Source organism: Cricetulus griseus, assembly GCF_003668045.3.
Source record: "Cricetulus griseus strain 17A/GY chromosome 1 unlocalized genomic scaffold, alternate assembly CriGri-PICRH-1.0 chr1_1, whole genome shotgun sequence".
Lineage (NCBI taxonomy): Eukaryota > Metazoa > Chordata > Mammalia > Rodentia > Cricetidae > Cricetulus > Cricetulus griseus.
Window position 1 is genome coordinate 191515862 of NW_023276807.1, and position 19571 is coordinate 191535432.

At 41.6% G+C, this 19571-nt stretch overlaps 1 protein-coding gene across 1 annotated transcript in view; it reads right to left on the reverse strand.

Moving 5' to 3' along the window:
• Window positions 1-19571, reverse strand: part of Erc2 (ELKS/RAB6-interacting/CAST family member 2) — a 673320-nt gene that overhangs the window by 141798 nt on the left and 511951 nt on the right. The window lies entirely within an intron of this gene.

Below are 19571 nucleotides of genomic sequence, written 5' to 3' on the forward strand. Positions count from 1 at the left end.
CAAAACTGCATCTGGCTGTTCTCAAAGTACACTCTGTTTTGTGGGCACTGTCACTCCTGTTTTCCATGTGGCTAGAAACAATGTTGAGAGCGGAAGTGACTCGTCAGAAACCACCAGCATTGGTAGGTCTGAGATTCTATTCCCAGGCGGCCCTCTCACTCCAGTCAGTCCTTTGATCATGTGATCCATGCTTCCATACAAATATAGAGAGTGGGATGGATCTGAACACACAGAACATGCTGGATCCAAAAATCCAGTTCCCCAATGAACAAAATGCCCATTACATAACTTTCAGTTTGCACTAAACTGAAAATCCTGCACCCCAGGATCTGGCATACCTCTCAGCCTCTGTTACTAAAGGAATGCCATTATTTTGTGTCCACCTGAAAGTGTTGGTGTACTTGAAAGCTTTGTCTGTGAACTTGTGTTGTCACAGAATTCAACTTCCTGCCTTCTCCCAAATTTTAGTGTCATCAGTGGTATCTATTCCAGGGATGCCTTGTCTATTCTATTGTCAATCAATGTCTTTCCATCTCACCAACTGCCTGGTCCTCTCCTTCTTATTCTGTGTTTTAGATTTAAAACTCTAAGAGGTTGTCAGAACTGGAGGACAAAATGGTCTCTTAAACATGTTTCTCACTACCAGTGTGGGTACCAGCATCTCTGTGCATTGGAGAATCTGGAATGCTGGGAGACTTCTGGGGTTGTCCAAATGCTGAGATGCCTGGGACTTGATCCTCAGCATACAGATAGTAAATTCTTCTCATATCTCACCTTGGTTTCCCAGAGCTACCACAAATTACTACTGTGGTAACTGCCAGTATCATAGTTCTGTAGGCTAGACGTTCAAAGTCAAGACTTTAGCCAGAGTGGTTCCTTCCATAGGCTCTGAAGGGGCAACCAACTCATAGATCTCCTCTAGTTTCCATTGACACCTGGAATTCTTGACACTCTGTGATTTCTATATGCATCATTCCAATCTCTGTCCTATGCCCTATGAACTTGAACCATTGTCACTATGTGTCCTCTGTTATTCTGAATCTCTTTTTTGTTTTGGTTTTTTGAGACAGGGTTTCTCTGTGTAGCTTTGGAGCCTATCCTGGCACACTATCCTGGTTCTGGAGACCAGGCTGGCCTCGGACTCACAGAGATCCGCCTGCCTCTGCCTCCTGAGTGCTGGGATTAAAGGTGCCCGCCACCAACACCCGGCTCTTATTCTGACTCTTAATGACGTCTGTTGGTGAGTTTGGGTCCATCCCCTTTCGAGATATCACTGTTTTATTTTCAAAGGCTGTCATCAGGTCATATGTTGAGGGATGTGGTGAATGACAAACCAAGGAGTCACTAGTGTATTCATGTCAACATTGGCATAAGGTTTATTATGTAGCAGAGTTATTTTAAATTATTTGTATCAAATGGTTTTATTCTGAGAATAATGGGAAAAAGTAGTCACTTTCATTTTATAAATGAAGACAATAAAGACATAAATGACCCAGCAGTTTTCCCCAGGTAATCTAACTCAGAAACTCACCCTCTTTTACCAGGGGTACCTGTATCAGAAGCATTCATCAATATCTAAGTGTCCTACTTAACAGCTGAGACCACTTCTACAGAGTCATATTGTTAACCTCAGGGTCCCAAACCAATCATCTTTGTCAAAACACAACATATCTGAGATTGCAGCTTCAATCCAACCATATCAAGTATCATCAGTTGATTCTAGAGTTGGAAGTTTCTTTTCCCATTCCTGCAATAAAATATCCTGGAAAGAGCAACTTAAGGGAGAAAAGGCTTATTTTGGTCCATAGTTCAAGGGTGCAGAATATCATGGGTGGGAACACAAAAGAGGAGCTTGAAGTAGCTGGTCATATGGCATCCTCAATCTAGAACAGAGAGAAAGGAATGGATACATACTTGAGCTCGGCTTACTTTTCTACTCTTACATAGTCTAGGATCCCATGCCCAGGGAATGGTGCCACTAACAGTGGGCAGGATGCCAATTAAGGTAATCAAGATAATCTCCCAGTTGAGTCTAGGTTTTGTCAAATGTCAATCACAAGTTTCTTTCCTATGGAGTTTAAGTGTTCCCCATGTTCACTAACCACCAGTTCCAGGTGGTACTCAGGATAAAACCTCTTTGTCTAGAACTTAGTTCTAGAACTTTCTCCTCACCACACTTATTTTAGCAGTTTCCTTTTAAGAAAAGGAATGAAGAGAGTAAGGGAGGGAGAAGAGCGGGAGAAGGGGAGGAGGGATGGAGGGATAAGTGAGGATGACTGAAGACTAAAGTTTACTTTTCTATGTCTCTGGTGGCTAGCAGCCACTGTCTCAGCTTCTCGCCTGCCTTCCCCTATGCTATGTATAGCATATATGCCTTCCACAGATGACAGACAGGGCTAGACTGGCCCACATCAACACAATGAACAGCCAGACAGAAGCCCAGGCTCAAAATCCAGACCCCACCAGACTTTGTTTGAAATTCAGAGACAAGTCTGGGCTTCAGGCACATTCTTGGAAAAGCTCTGGTGTTAGGAAAAAGCCCAGCTTCAGTTGCAGAGAGAGAGAGAGAGAGAGAGAGAGAGAGAGAGAGAGAGAGAGAGAGAGAGAGAGAGAGAGAGAGAGAATAGCAGATAATGAGTTTATTTCTAAGCCAGTGATGGAGACTGGTGGTGAATTGGTATACACATGGCAAGAAGTCAGCAGGTGGTGCTTCCTGGAGCTACTTTTGCTGTGGCATCCCAAAATAAAGTCTCTTCCATAAACTTCTCCACAGAGAATGGCACTTTCTACAACTCTTTACAATCAATCATTTAGTCAAAGTTTTTTTTTTTTATTTAAACACATATAACAACTAAAGGGAAAACTTAGAAAAAAGACATACAGTGAATTCCAAGGAGACAACAAAATGTGTATGGGTTATATGTACAACCTGAAAACTTGGGGATCAGTAGGGGCTTGCTTAGTTTGTGACACACTTTTATTGTGGGGCACCTATTAGTAGCTAGACTTGGGCAACTTGGTTTAGACAGTTGTTTCTCAACTGTCCCTCCTGTAAAAGTCACGTTTAACTTAATTATTTTTATTCCTTTTCTTACTCAGCTTACTTTTGAAAAGTCTACATATGCCACTGAAACTTCCACAGTAGAAGTAGAAAACAACAAAACTGCATTTTTTAAAAAGAAGCTCACTTCGTCTTGCAGTGTTGGCTGTGGAACTCTGTTTATATGTTTCAACAGAAAGCCCATGGGTGAGGATGCCCATGTGTACAGGGTGTTTTTTCTTTAATGGTGGTTCACTCAGCACTGCATATATATATATTCATTCCCAGGAACAACTTGAGAGACATTCTTTATATCACAACTGAAGGTCACTTGCTAGCAACTACCTTTTCTATTTTACTCACACGGAAGACAAACTCTTACACAGGAGAGAAAGGCTCAGCCTGGAAAGATAACCTGAACCACTAATCATCTCCTGATCATGGTAACAGCCCGGGGCCAAGAGCATGTCTCCAAGCTCCAGCTCTACCCATCACAACCTCTGCAGAGACAAGAACAATTCCAATAGAAACTAAAAACCAAACCCTCACTGCAGAATTACCGATGGCAGAGCTACACTCATTCTTTTTAATCTCCCCAGGTTTTCAGCTGGAGTCGCTACAACTTTAGAAGCTTAGCATGCATCTGCTCCAGCCCCCTACACTTATCCAGCCCCCTACACTTACTCTGTTTCACTCAGTAATAAACCGATGGCAGGACAGACATTACTTCAAAACTACTCACTATAAATATGGCCTGGAATTTCTTCCAGTGGTTCTGGCCACAAATGACTGGCATATTCACAACCTTTGCTATGATTTCTCACATCTGATACACTGATGTTGGAGCCACATAATGGTTGTTAGGTAGGGCTACCCTACCTTGGTCTCAACATATATGATGCCAACAGCTTTCTCCCAGGCCTTTCTACCCTTCTCCCCAGCTGTAACAGCCCAAAATAACATTCTCAGTGGCCAAATGTTCCCTTAGGAGCCACATCATCCCAGGTTGAGAATAACTGATATGGTGAGAGACTATTTCAAAAACAGAATGACCTCTCACGGGGACCCCAATTCTTAAAGTTCCACCACCAGCCAACAGTGCCTCCCAGAGAGATACTGAACATACAGGCTATAGCAACTTAGTGCCACTGAACTTAATACTTTAAAATGCTTGAAATGCTAAATTTCATGTATATTCCACCCCATTCTTTAAAGCAAATCACAAGGCCTAATCCCTCAAAGCACCTAGCTACGTTTGAAAACACTCCTATTTTTACATTTTACTTTTCTGTTGTTGCTTTGTTTTTTGTTTGCTTCCTTGCTCACTTGTGCTGACACTAAACTCCTTAGCTACAGAATCCAAGGACTAGACTCTTCTCTAGCAGGACTCTACAGCTGCTGGAGAGCATACATCCCAGGACAGATTGCTGGAGGCTCCTGATTTAAGAGGCTTCTTGTGAAACACATCAAATCCAGATCCCCTAAGGACCTGGCCCGTAGGCCACAGAAGCTCAAAGATCTTCCAATCGCCATGATGCTCTTGACAAAAGATGGTCTGGCACTGAGCTGTGAGGCTATTATTTTCATTTAAACCATACATGTCATGTCCTGTTTGTGAGAAACACGTTAAACAACTCAGAAACACATTTGCAGTGGGCTCTGAAGTGGGATTCACATTCCTATGGGCTAGTGTACTATAAACTGTGGGGAGGCTGCTAGGCAGGGTGGGACAGCTCATCTTCAAGGCTCTATTGACAATGGAGCCTTCCTGTCCTGGTCTGATGTGAGCCTTACATTTTTCTAATGCCCCAAAGTATGATGAGCCCATATTATCCCACATTAAGTTCCTTAGAGATTCTGCTTTAGTAAATTGTATCTTCACTACAATGTGAAAAGTTAGGTTAAGGAAATACCCACAAGGAAGACAACTGCCCATTTCCACCCACATTGCAAAAAAGTGATCTGTCCATGACTGAAAGGCCACTTGGAGATGAGAACCCACTCAGGAAAACCCTGAAGATGAACCATCCCACCATAAAAGTGCCTCAGATGGCAATGCACACACCCACAAGATGTAAGGGGACACACTACTCATTCTTTAATGAAACACGCGACTAAAACGTGGAGGAAACTACTCAGACAAGTGTAATTTGAACTTTACATGCTACTCACTTACCAGAAATACAGTATTTATATGCAAACCTCTTAGAGCAGCACAGTCTAATATATTAAAATTAGAACCTACATCTAGGACTGCAGCCAAGTTAAATAATAAACAGTGTGATAACTATGTCTGCTTGTGTGTCATGACATTTCTTTAGGGGGAAAGATTTATCATTTTAACCATACCTATCACATCCTGTGGATGTTTTTTAAAAATTGAAATATTTCCTCCAAATGTATAATGGCAGATTAACTATAAAAGAAAACAGAATCAAACAGGATAAATGTACTGTGGAACTCATAAAAATATTTTCAGAAGAATCACATAGTTCACTGGGTCAAGGATGGAGCAAGCAGACTTCTTAATGGCTAAGACAGTACCTGTTGGGATTTGTTAGGAATGTGAAGGCAAAATTTTGGTGGAGAATATGACCTCCCTTTCTGAGGGATCACTTGGCATCGGGGCTTTACATCTTACTTTGCCTTTATATAACAAGGCATACTGAGTTTCTTCTGTGAACTTATGAGAGATAATGTCATTGGCTATCACTCTGTGCTCTACACTATCCTTTGCTCCTCTCCAGACTGTCTGCCAATGATGAAACAGATGCACATCACACTTCTAGAAAAATGAAGACTACATTCTTCCTAGCACTTCTCAAAGCAGCCTCCACTCTGCCTTATTTCCGATGCAGTAGAGAGACTATTATTGACAGCAAAGTAAAACTGGTACCTTGCCTGGGTCAAGGCACCCCAGTTTTGTGTCTTCAGACTTCAGTGTGGCAGGGTGCTTAATGGAGTCTGCTCAGGGTATCATAATTTTAGGAGGTAGCTTTCTTATGGGGTAACCCCTCCATTAGCATATCTCAAAGAATGGCTTAAGTTAAAGAAGGGCCAATTGACACACTATAGCTCTGTAAGAATTCTATGGAATAGCTAGTGTTGAATCCATGCCTTCTTCACTGGATAATTCATTCAGGCAGTACTTTCTAAGCATTGGTGCTATGGGGAAAGATACAAGAAAGTCTAGGCCCTCCAAAGCCTCCAGTCTCAACAGGGGGCAGTAAACAAAGGATGCACACAACACAGACACAAAGGTATGTTTTTATATGCACAGAGATGCATGCATACATATGTATATGCATATACATGTGTTTATGTACAGGCACGATGTTGTGGTGGTGAGTAGTAAAATGAAACATACCCGCATTCAAGAGAAATGAAAGCATCGTATCCATGTAAAAACTTGCACATGGATATTTACAGCAATATCATCATATCAATATCACCAACTAGTGAATGGATGAGAAAAATGGAGTATGTCTACAATAGAAGTTATCATTTTCCAGTGAAAACAGATGAAATGTTGTTGCATGCCACAAACTGCAGTAATCAAGAATGCAATATGCAAAAGAAAGAAGTCAACTATGAGAGGCCTTCCATTATAGAGCTATATTAAGCTATGAGAGCCCTTCCATTATAGAGCTGTATTTAAGTAACATACCTGAGACAAACCCAGAGACACAGTAAGTGGGTTTCTCCAGGGACTGGGGAACAGGGGCAATTCAGAGGAACTGCTTAGTATGAAATGTGGGAGGCAGTTGTGAAGTTTTGGGGGACTTGGTAGTGATGATGGTTGTAAAGTATTGTAAAAATACAAAATACCAATGCATGCACATCTTAAAATTGATTAAAATGGTGAAATTGTATATATAAAAGCTAATAAATAATCTCTTTTTCCTTTTCCTGCTGTCCCTTCTTTCATCTCTTTGCTCCCTCCTTTCCCCTCCCAGCTTTTCTCATTGCATTGGTATTTTTTCTATTTATAACACAAAACTGTTCCTTTAACCATTTTGACTGTGCAATTAATTACTTGGCATTAATTGCATTTGCAATATTATGTGATCAGTCCCACTAATTCTAAAACTTCTCACCAGTAACAAAAGAAAACTGTTCCTCTTCTAATGCTACAACCATACTAATTTTATTTTTGAGACAGGGTCTCACTAAGTATCTCTGGCTGTCTTGGAATTTGCTGTGTAGACCAGGCTGACCTTGAATTCATAGATGATCTGCCTGCCTCTGCCTCCCGAGTGCTGGAATTACAGGCTTGCACCACCACACCTGGCCAGCTACACTACACATACAGAAATGAAAACAAACAAAAACTGACAAAATCTTAAAAGGGAACAGAAGAGCTGGGGTGTATATAGGTCATGGTTTGTTAGAAGTTGGATGAGAGTTCAATGATGAAGATGAGGATGAGGATGGCCTGTTATGCAGCACAGAGGGAAAGCACTGGAGGAGAAGGCATGTCTGGAAAGATTAACCTTTGGGTACACAGATGAGGACTGTTAACATTTGGACTGGATTGATGAGTCAGCAAGTGTAGATTCGTTTCTGAGATGGTGCATCGACACCTTCCACCATGCCCTCTATGCAAAGTCAGCCACCAAGCCAGTCTAGCTCCAAACTCCCAGGCCCGGCCTCTTCTTTCCCGTGAAACATTAACTTAAAAACACAATGCAACTATTTCCTCATATCTTGGCATCAACCATTAATAATGCACAAGAGCAGCCTCCTATCACCGACTCTAACCTACACACACACACACACACACACACACACACACACACACACACACACACACACAGCACAACTAAAATACTTCAAACAGGGAACATGTACTACTTAAAGAAAAAGAAATATAAAGTTAGCAGAAGTCTTACTGGTGGAATTAAGAAGAACTAGTTCCTATTCAGCACCATGTCCTCAGCTTTATCTTCTCATGTCATTCCTGTTCTGAGCTAAAACACAGTTTATATATTACATGTCTTTGGTGCATGTAAGAAGGAATTTAAATTTACTGTGCTGGCAGGAGAAATGAATTTATAAACTCTACATACTTAAGTGTGCTTAAAACACTACTGATAATAAGCTGCCACGAGGCAAATGTGTGATCTAAATGACTTTGAGCAAAAATATTTGTCTCTGCTGCCTATCACAGAAATGCAAGGCTGCTCGCAGTGGAACAAGGATGGAGTTGCAGCCCTGCCAAGAAGCCTTCAAGCTCAGGCAGAAGGTGTACAGCACCTCACAGTGACAACTCACAAACCAAGAAGGAACTCATTGGTTCAAACATACATCCCCCTGCTGGGAAGCAAGACAAACACACTCTGCAATACAACCACACCTAAAATGCAATTTCTGGATGAGTGACTGTCATGTGGCTGATGGGACAAGCAGGGAGAGGCGATCCCAAACACCACTCTGCCATAGGGCCAAGCTACATTCTATTTTCTTAGCATGTTGAACCAAAACTCTGACTAATATTCTTGCTGAGGCTCCTAATATCAACAAATCTTCACAGAGGGAAACTTTCTACTCTTTTCCCAGTCCCTGTGCCCTCCTGGTTCTAGAGTAACTGGAGTAACTCTAAGCTATGTCAGGGTACTTCATTCCTCCAGGGCTTCAAACATTGTGAAGTCTGGAAGGATTGCTCCACTAAACCTGTCTTTACCATTGTCCATGCCACTGGGTCAGAGGGACAGAATGACCTGAGTCTCCAGGCTCTCTTTCTTACTAGCCTGGCAGACCTGTACCTAACGAATACCAAATGGGCCTCTTTGGTGCCTTTGCTGGGCAAAGGCAGCCATCACACTATTACATCCTGTATTGTTTTCTTAGTATGTGGTAACATACCATCTTGCTTGGCTGGATAGTGTCATAGAGGGGACCACATTCATGTGCACTCTTCTCTTCCCATCCGGTCCACATCCACCCCAGTCCTCTTCTGAAGACAGATAAACAAGCATGGGCAAAGTTCTCAACACTCTTGTTTGGACTTCCTAAGCAAGAGATCCCTGAACCCTGCTGGAGGGAGGCCCTGTTTATCTGCTCTAAGCCCTCCCTGTTCTGACTACAGATAGAAGGCAAGTCACCAGAGCTACAGATGATGGCACCGAGTGCAGAATAGGGCTGGGTAGACATGCCCTTCACCCTAACCTAAAACAATAAAAAACAAAACAGAAATCAGATCTCAATCCACAGAGCAGAATTATTTTCCCAAACCTCCTACTATTCATCTTCATTTCACAGATATTTAAAGCATGTATTATGTTGCTATGGACAATTAGCCTTTTATCCAATTTGACTTGAGAGTTTAACTCTCCCGCCCGAAGGTTTTAATTATACCCTCAGCCCAGTACTTAGGCCCTGGTTCCTGCAGCTGGAAATTTGCCCCAGTGATGTTGTAACCTTGTTAATGTAACAAAAGAGGAGTTTACTTAAAACTGGACTCACTATGGACTTAAGCCAAATTTACTTGAAAGAGGAAAGAGTCTGTCAAAAATCCTACAGTAAACACGGCAAAGCAGCTCTTTCAGAGCCTCCCCCTAATTCACAGCGACAAGCAATTTACATGTAAGTGGATTCATATGCTCTACCAAGAGGCCGAGGCTCCATGGCGCAGGCGCAGTGCATGTACCCCCACACCCACTCCCCTTTTCCTTTCTTTCTTCCCTTTCAGAGATTTTTTTCCGTTTTGGATATGTACAGTAAGCTGTTCTCCTGAGCAAAACAGCATAAACCCACAATGTTTTAATGGTCCAAAGCATAATTAGGACCCTCTAAACATTTACCAAGCCGGTCATTCTGAATAAAGGCAACCAGAATTTCTGAAAGCTGCTCACAGACCTGAATGTCCTGTCAAAGACATACTTTGCATTCTGCCTAAGCTGCTTGTCAAGTTCAAAAGCCTCCCCCGCTATCGAGGTATAAGAGGGAGGTGCTGATGAAATAACGGAGCCCACGTTTGTCATGGTTGCCAAACTCTGGCAGGCTTGTTACCTTCTCACTAATTAGATTACCTTTCGAGTCCACAGAAAGCACACATTAGACTAAACATGCTGTGACAACGAGGAAGGGGTTGAGGGGACATCCTTCTGAAAATGTGTTAAAGAAAATGATCACTCTCAAACATCTCTGAGCACATGGGGAGGGGTAATTCTGTGGGTGATGCCCTGCTGCAAGGAGACGGGAATCCCTGGCATCTTAGACACAAAACCAAAGAAAGTAACTCACCCCACCCCAAGCAGGAAGCCAGGCAGGGGCTTGCTTTAACATTCATTATTTTTAACTGTGCTCCTTGACAAAATCCACCCAGAGCAAACACTGGCTGACACTCAACTTTCTTTCATGCTCTCTGAAAGCTTAATTGGTTCTAACGAGATCAAAAGTTGTTTTTCCCCTTTGGCATGTATCTGTATTGTTTCTGTGCTGTTTGGAAGCACTAGACACCAAAGGCAGATCCATCACTCTGGAGGCAACTTCATTCCAAGTGGTGATTCCAGTCCACATCTCCTGCGTCTTAGGGATACCAGAGAATCCGATTGTCCCGCAGGCACAGAACAAGGCTCCTTCTCACCGCTGAAGAGCAAGAAACAGATCACAGGGTCTGGCTGCTCCTAAGATTGTGCCCAATGAACCATTAAGTGTGGAAATGGCAAGCCCAAATCAGAAGACCTAGGAAAAACATTCTAGGTTTCAGACGGTCCACAATTCAGTCCTGTTTAGACTTCTCAAGAAGTCTATCACAATGGGGACCTCTTTGGGTGCCTCAGAGTTATTCTAACAACTTTTCCTCTCTTATTCCACCTCTCTGTTTTTGTTTTGTGATATTCCATTTATATCCTTTGGTTTCAAGTTTTGAAAGAGGAGGAGGAGGAAGAGAGCAAGTAAACCACTTTGGTTCTTTATGGCTCTAGGAAGGCCTGGAGGGGATAGAGCCTAGGTAGCAAAAGGCAAGGGCCTAGGAGGCACAGCACTCCCTCTTGCTGGCTGTGTCCCTTGGGCACATGTACTTAGCTTCTGTGAACCCCAGTTTCCTACTCTGTAACTGTGGAGAATACTACCTTCTTCACTGGATTATTACAAGGAGTCAGTGTGAAGGGAGCAATGGGCTGTACTGGGTCATGTGGGTTGAGCTCATCTGTGGGATGTAAGTCAAAGGAGCCCTGTCTACCTTTCACAGATATAGCTGTATTATTTCCAGGTCTGGTCTTTTAATTACAAATGTGAAATTTATCAAGGTTCTATGATTATATACAGGTACCAAAAACTAACTCAGAAGCTGTTTACATCCATCGTATTTTTCTTTGTCAAACTGCTAAGCATGGTGGGCTCTACATTCTGGTTGGCTTTTTGCCTACCATTATTTGTTTGTTTGTTTTTGAGGGAAGGAAATATGGTAACTTTCTAACCAGTGCCAAAACCACGTAGAAGTAGATGTCCCTTCTCCCTGGTAAAGCAATCTAGTACTTACTCCTCTTTCTGCTGGAACACAGATGTGTCACCTGAGCTTTGATAGCAAGTTTGCAACATAAAGAGGATAAAATAAAGATGGCAGTCAAAAGACACCCTCCTAAATTTTCTCTAGATATCTTTTTATCCCTAGTACTGGGGACTGAGCCTAGTGTTTTCTTCACATTTGGCTATTACTGACAACATCCACTATGTGGAATTTTTCTTTGGCCTGGAAACTGTGGCTACAGGGAAACAGGAGCCCTAGGATCCCCTATAGACTCAACTGGACTTAAGAAATTATTAGATTACAACCTGAGGTGTAGACTACCTGCTGTTCAAAGTTGTCACTCCTCTCCCAGTTCCAGCATGCTACAGGGCCACATGGCACAGTGTGGCTTTACAACTTCCTGTGACACTCTGGTTTTCCTTGGGTTCCAAATTACTACGTTTGGAAATCTCCATGCTTACTCTTGGTCATGCTCCAATAAAACAAGACCTCACTGGAGAGCCTGTGTCTACCCCAGAGTATGACGAACACTTCTTGAAGTGAGTGTGGTAATGTGTCCTCAAAATTCTTCATTTCCTATTAGAGCCACCTTCATGTGGCACCCCAGGATTCTCCATAAATTGTCCTCTTAGTAGGGATTAAAGGGCTATAAAGAGCCCATGGTACCCCAACAGTTCCAGCAGTCAGCACCAGTAGACAGCCACACTTCACTATCCTCTAACCCTGAACCACAAGACTGCTCTTACATTTGCAGCCAGTCCATAGGCACTTAAGGCTCCAAGGTGGAGCTGCAGCATTCTTTATCCAGAATACCTTGTTTGAGGCCAGAGCCTCAATGCTTTGATATAGTGTTGACAGGATGAACAGGGAAAACCAAAAGCAAAGGCAAAGGTAAAAATATAAGTATGTGGAGAGTGGGGAGCAGCTAGAATGTGCTATGATTGCACGGTCCAGTTGCCCAAATGGGGGATTCAGAAGCCACATCTGATGTCTCCCCCCTTTTCAAGGGGACTGAATTAGACTCAAGACTGCAACACTCAAAGGCCAGTTAGAGAAGGCTACTGCAAACCATCTCCCTCCTGAAGCTCCCAGAAACATATACTGAGTGTCAGGATGGCCAAGTGATCTAAGGAGCTCAACTCCAGAAGATACATGAAAAGGACCCCCAATCCCCTTCCTCTGTAGCAGCACTATCAAATAAAATACAATATGAGTCAGATCTTGTTGCTAGGTAAAAAAAAAATGTAAAAAGTGACAGTATATATCTATAATATCTTAATTAAAAGAGTACCTACAAAATATTTGAGCATGTAATCAATGGAAGTTTATTGCTGAAGTAATGAATATTCTTTTTGTTTGTGAACAGTGTTGGTAATCTAGGATTCATTTTATACCCTCAGCTAGCTCAGTTCAGATGGGCCATGTTCCCAGTGTTTGGCAGCTTTATGTGGCTCCTCCTAGAGTACTGGGTTGCAGCCTTGTACACTACCTTGCCTCTCTCAGAGCACATGTGTGGATGTGCATGCATATACACATAAATATATGAAAGCCACTGGCATCAAGAGGGCACAGAACAATGAGTATCCCTTTATCTCTTATTATATTACTAAGCTACTGTACACCTGACTCAGCATTAGGTATATTGCAGCTTAATCCAGGAAAAATTGCTGATAAATGACCTATGCAAGTAGTGTTTTTGTATGGTCCAACTTTGACCTGTGGATTTCACAATTTCAACTGGGGTGTTCACTTCGAGATCCAGCATCATTACTCTAGCCCATCACCACTAAGACTATTATCACTACCATACCTCCTGTTATTATGCCCCCTTGAATATTTACTTATTTACTTTGTGCAGGGCAGTGCACATGTGGAAGTCAGAGGGAAACTTGCTAGAACTGGTTCTCTTCTTCCACCTTGTGGGTTCTAAGGATCGATCTCATGTCATTAAACTCAACAGCAAGTATCTACCTGCTGAGCCATCTTGCTGAGTCATAGCCCTTTCTTACCTCTTTTGTAGCTTATTTCCTATAAACATTTCACTTCTTTACCTGTTCTGCTTTTCAGTCTTTAGGACCCACTCAAATCCCTCTCCAGATGAATTTCTCTCTCATTTCTGTGGAACTGCGGAAAACACCTTTTGCTGAAAACACTCTTTGTATATGTCTAGTTTAAAACATAATGATGCAATTATGCAATCTTATCTGACTACTTTCAGCTATTAGTGCCAGGCTTCATACCTACATGGGGCTCAAAATAAATACAAGTTGATTGCCCTTAAATGGATAGGTCGAATGTCACTATTTGCTGCTGCTAGTGCCTTCAAATGCCAGTATGTTCCTCTTGCTTGTGCATTCCTTGGATGCTGACTTAGAAAATGATTTTGAGGCTTTGATCTCATATTTCTAATATATATGCATATCATCTTCAAGCAGGTTATAAGCAAACAGGGGCCATATGCTTATCTTTTCAGGATTCATAGCATTGTGTAGAAACCCCTCTGTAAGAGTTTTATGGATATATATTTATATCATATAACTCACCCATTTAAAATGTACATTCAATGGGCTTTTGTGTATCACAGAATTAATAATATCACCATGATTTTCAGAAAACTTCATTTGCCCCACAATCAAACCCTGCACCTACTGCCAGGCAGCACTCCAGCTCACTCTTTACTAGGTAGTCACCCACTCATTTTCTGTCTTTATATCAGTCATATAAATTGTATAGTACAATATTTGTCCTTTTCTGACTGACTTCATAAACTCAATAACTAAGGAATGTCAATGTTGTAACATTAGACCCACATAGCATACAGACATACTGTGCTTGATCACTGATAAAACATATATTAGTCGTTTGTATCACTTCCACTTTTTTGCCATTATACACAATGTTGCTATGGACATTCATGCACAATTTAGACAGAGTGGTCATATGTTCAAATGCAGAAAACAGTGCATCTAATGAGAACTCTATATTTAACATTCTGAGAAATTACTGAACATTTTTCCAACATGGACACTATAATCATGCTGTCAAGTGCGAGAGGGCTCTAGTTCCTCTATGTCCTCAGTAATACTTGTAGGTCAGTCCTTCACAGCCATTCTAGTGTGGCTTTGATGTGCATTTCTTCAAGTGATGGCTTTGAACCCTCTTTGAGTGTGCTCATTGGGTATTTGTATATCTTCTTTTGTAAAACAGTCAAGACAACAATCTCCTTACATCCTTGGCCTGGGTCAAGACCCCAGTAGAAGCTGCCTCTGTCTTGCATGGTAAAGGCTAAGAGATAGGATAATGAAGAACAGACTGTATCCAAAGTGAGTAGGTGTGTCATAACTCAGAATACAGGTGACAGGATAACTGGAAAGGTAGATGAGCAGAAAGATGGTGCAGCTCAAGGGACACAGTCCTCATAGCTCTAGCAGCATCTGTTCCTCCTTGTGAGGAGAGGAAGCAGGAGCCTCTAGCTAAAAGGAAGCCAGATACTCTTAGTCAAAAGGGAATGGCTGTTCTATTCACAAGACAAAGTTACAATTCTCAAGAGACTCAAATCTATTGAGGCCAATGGTGGGTCAGAAGTTTATTTTGCCATACACAATGTCTTGGAGGGTTACAAGCAGTCACCATATTGAGTAGGTACTTACTGTTTAAGATTGAGCTACTGTGGGCCTGGTAGCAAAGAACAATCACAAGTAAGGCTCACAGGTACACAGGAAGTCCTACAACTTCCAACAGATGGCAGCTGAAGCTTCAGGCCCATGGTGAAGGCATGGAATGACCCAGGGTGAGGCCCACAGCACAAGGAAACTCTAGCTGACTCAGGACACATATCTGACCCCCAGAGAAAGAACAGGAACACAGCCTATAGTCTTAAATATCAACCCACAAAGGAAAATGACATTTAAATGCTGATAAGACTTAGCCCTCTCCTGAACATTGTGAACACAATTAAAGAAAAGGAAACATTAAACTTAAATATATATAAAATAACGGAAAATTCAACCAACAAACTATCTCCAGATGCATAAATCCTAGAGCAGAATCAAAAGCAGTGTGAAAACTAAGATAACAAGTCCTTCCTGAATTAGTAACCCCACGGTAATGGCCTTATATGCTATGGAGTCATAGTAACAAAACTAGAATGGCACTGACACAAAACTGGAGGCCATGGAATAGAACAGGTAAACCACATACAAATTTCCACAGCCTCTTCAACAAATAGTGCTGGGAAAACAGATGGATGCCCACATGTAGAAAAATAAAACTAGATCTCTGTATTCATCCTGTATCAAGGTCAACTTAAAATGCACCAAGGACCTTAATAGAAAACCCAAAATTCAGAATGTGTAATTTATAGTTTTCAAAAGAGTTAAAACAGCTTTGAAAAGGCCACATCACTTATTAATTTTTTTACACAAAAAGAAATGTCACATTATTTCTATTCAAGAGAAAGCACTGCTATAGTGATATGATTCTACTACACAAATGTGACCCTGTTCTCATCCTTAGGAATGACAATACAATGAATAGACATTGCTCAAGCTCCTGAGCTATTAAGCAGCTAGCCTCATAACATTTCTAACCACCTAGAAGATATGTTCTCCATAATCATTTAGTTATCTTGTCTTCTCTCCCTTGAGACCCACCATGTGTACAGCTCTACATTTTAAAGATAAGTTTTCTAGTCCCTTTAATTTTATGGTGTCTTGTCCAAGCTGGTCAAACTCCTAATCCTCCTCCCTCTGTCTCCCGGGTGTCAGAATAGCATGTATATACCTATATCCGGCTTGGTCGTTTAGTCTTTAAGTGAATAACTTCTGCACTTATAAGGCCCACTGTGTAGTGCCTGAGTAGCATGTGGGAGCTACACAAATACAAGTTCATGGCCAAGCCCTGCTGACAGGCAAGCTGCTCTGGAGGTACAGTGAGCTGGTCATAATGCAACCTATATCTTAGAGTAAAGGATGTGTACCAAAGACCTGTAACCTAATTGCTAGCTGGGTTTAAATACCCGGTAGCCTGTGTCTGATCAGTTTAAATCTGGATGTCACTGAAGCCAAAGTGAGTGGGGCTAAGAGAATTTCTAGGGACAAGGGCATAATTTACTCAGACTATAAAACTGAGGAATCAGAAGTCCCTGGCAGCAGAATTGCTATGCAGTGTGCTAATTGCTATTGTGGGAGTTCTTTTCTCCCAGCAGGCACTGGGGGGGGGGCTTTTCTGGGGACTTCAACATGTAGAATTGAAACCCTCCTGGTCCTGCACTGGCTGCTGCTCAATAAAAACACCATCCTCTTTCATAGCTTAATTGTTATTATTTCCTCAACTAATAAAACTTAAAGAAGGAATGCTTTCTTAGATGCTAAAGGGCAGAGGCCCATTTTATCCCAAGTCAGCCTTGGTAGGAGTCAATTCTTCTCTTCCTTAGGCTTATATTCTCTTTTATAGTACTGTATTATTTCAACTATTAAGAGTGATGCAATGGGACATGGGTCAGGTTTGCTCTCATGAATTTTTGTATATGCAGTTTTAGCTGCACTAAAAATCTAAACTACAAGCTCAAGTTATAAACAAATTTTCTGAATTTTTCTTTTTTAAAAATGTTTTCATATATTTTATCATGTTTTTACTTCCCTCAAGCCCTTTCAGATTCTTTTCTACCCACCCAACTTTACATTTTCTCTCTCTCTTTTCAAACAAACAAACCAAAAAACACCCCCAGAAACACAAAACCAGCCAGGCAGTAGTGGCACATGCCTTTAATCTTGACATTCGGAGACAGAGACAGGCAGATCTTTTTGAGTTTGAGGCCAGCCTGGTCTACAGAGTGAGTTCCAGAACAGCCAGGGCTATACAGAGAAACCCTGTCTCAAAAAACAAAACAAAACAAAAAGCACACAAAACCAAACCAAATAAACAAAAGACCAGTATGACAAAAACAATGCCAAGATGAACAATGAATTTCATTTTGTTTTGGTTAAATACTCCTGGGCATGAGGCATGGCCTGTAGTATGACTGATATACTCAGTGACACTCCCATTGGAAAAAAACTGGATTTCCTTTCATTAGCAAGTATCAATTGCAAATAGATTTAGGTTAGTGGTGGGACCAGGTGTCTATTTGCTCCTCTCTATACTGGGATTCCATCTGGCTTTAACTTGTACATACCCTCTGCATGCTGCTACAGACTATGAGTTTATATACACATCAGTCCTATTGTGTCTGGAAGCCACTGTCCCTTGAAATTGTCCAGGCTCTCTGGTTCTAACAGTCTTTCTACCTCTTCTTCTGTGTAGCTCCCTGAGCCCTGAGGGGATGGGTACTTTCTAGGCCCAACATCTCCTTGAAAAACTCCATGTGGGAGCCCCTTTTAATTTGGTATCTTGTTTTAAAAAATATCTTTTCTTATTATAAACATATTATTTGCAGTGACCAACATGAATGTAAAAAGTCTGCTTGATATTATGGCGATGAGGTCTGAAGTGGCAGCTTGGGAAAATGATATGGTTGGCAGGCAATCCACAATGTCCACATGCCAAGGAGACTGTGCAGATGCAGGCAAGAGGGCTCTGGCTCCATTTGAAGGGTGCCTACTTGTTTTAAGGCAAAGATAGGGTTAAGAGTCAAGGATCCTGAGGAAGATGATACCTTAATGCATAATTATGCATTTTGTCCACTTTCAGCCCCAAATCCTACTGTTTTCACCCATCAGCACAATCACATCATTTCAGCCATTGAAATGATTGTTTTTACTGGCCACTTGAGTAGTATCTTTGACAGTGGGACCCATCTGAAATACTCCTCCCTCCCTCATTTACCTCAATAATTTCTTTTATCTCTCTGGTCTGAACTGACATGCTGCTCCTTCCTAGAAGTGTCCCACAACCCCCAAAGGGGGTTTCCCATAACCACCATGGAAGTTTCATACAACCACCAATGGGAGCTTCCTACAGTCCCTGTGAAAGAATCCTATAACCCTGTGGAAGCATCCTACAACCCCTGCACTTCCTTTCCATCTGGAACAGATACTCCAAACTTTCCTGATCAGAGCACTTGGCACACTGCATAGCAATTAGAAGCTTATATTGCCAACTTCATCATTACAGCCTAAGCTTCAGAAGGCAAGGGTCATGGCACCATGCCCAGATGCTATGCCCTTCAATAGAAAATATGCAGTAGCCAGCTACTTGTGGAATACACAGAAGAATAATGAAAAGACCAGCCAAAGGGGATAGATCCTTAAAATCTGTCACAGGAAGAGAAGGGGGAACTGAGTACTTCTACATCAACTAGAGTTTATTCTGTAGCCTGGAGAGCACAAGGGAGAAGACAGGACACAAGAGTAGCCTAAGACACTCAAGGGCTGTGAAGAAAATTGCTTCAGTGGCAAAATGGAAAAGACCCAAAGAACAAAGGTGTGAAACTATAAAAGTATAATACATCTGAAGGCAAATGTTTTAAACGGCAGAGTTGGTTTGCTCACTGGGGGATGCATCTCTCTGACTACTGATAAACAGACTTATGAAGTAGCAAATTTGGTATATATGTTATAAATGCATACCCTACTTATGAATATATATACATATATTCACATGATACTAGAATTCAACAGAGGATGTGACATTACTGTATATTTGGCCAAGGTCATATAGTAAGGAGAACAAGCATAGGGCCATGATTGAAATACAGGCTATCCATCCCTTCTCCCCAAACTCCAATTACATTATTTTTGACTATGTAACATTATCACTCCAGAGGCATAATGATCCCTTCCTGAACAGTTACTGAAAATTAAAGAATGCCACTAAAAGAAATAAGCTGGATGCCATGAAGCCCTGTTTCTATAGTGACACCTAATTGTTACTATTCAATATGGCCTGGCTCAATCTAACTGGAAACTTGAACTTCCTAGAAAACCCAAATATAAACAATACATACTCAGATGAGCTGAAATCCCAAGCAGTTTTACCAAGTTTTTAAAACTTTACTTTATTATTTGTCTCTTTCACATCATGCATCTCGATCCCATTCATCTCCCAGCCCCTTCATAT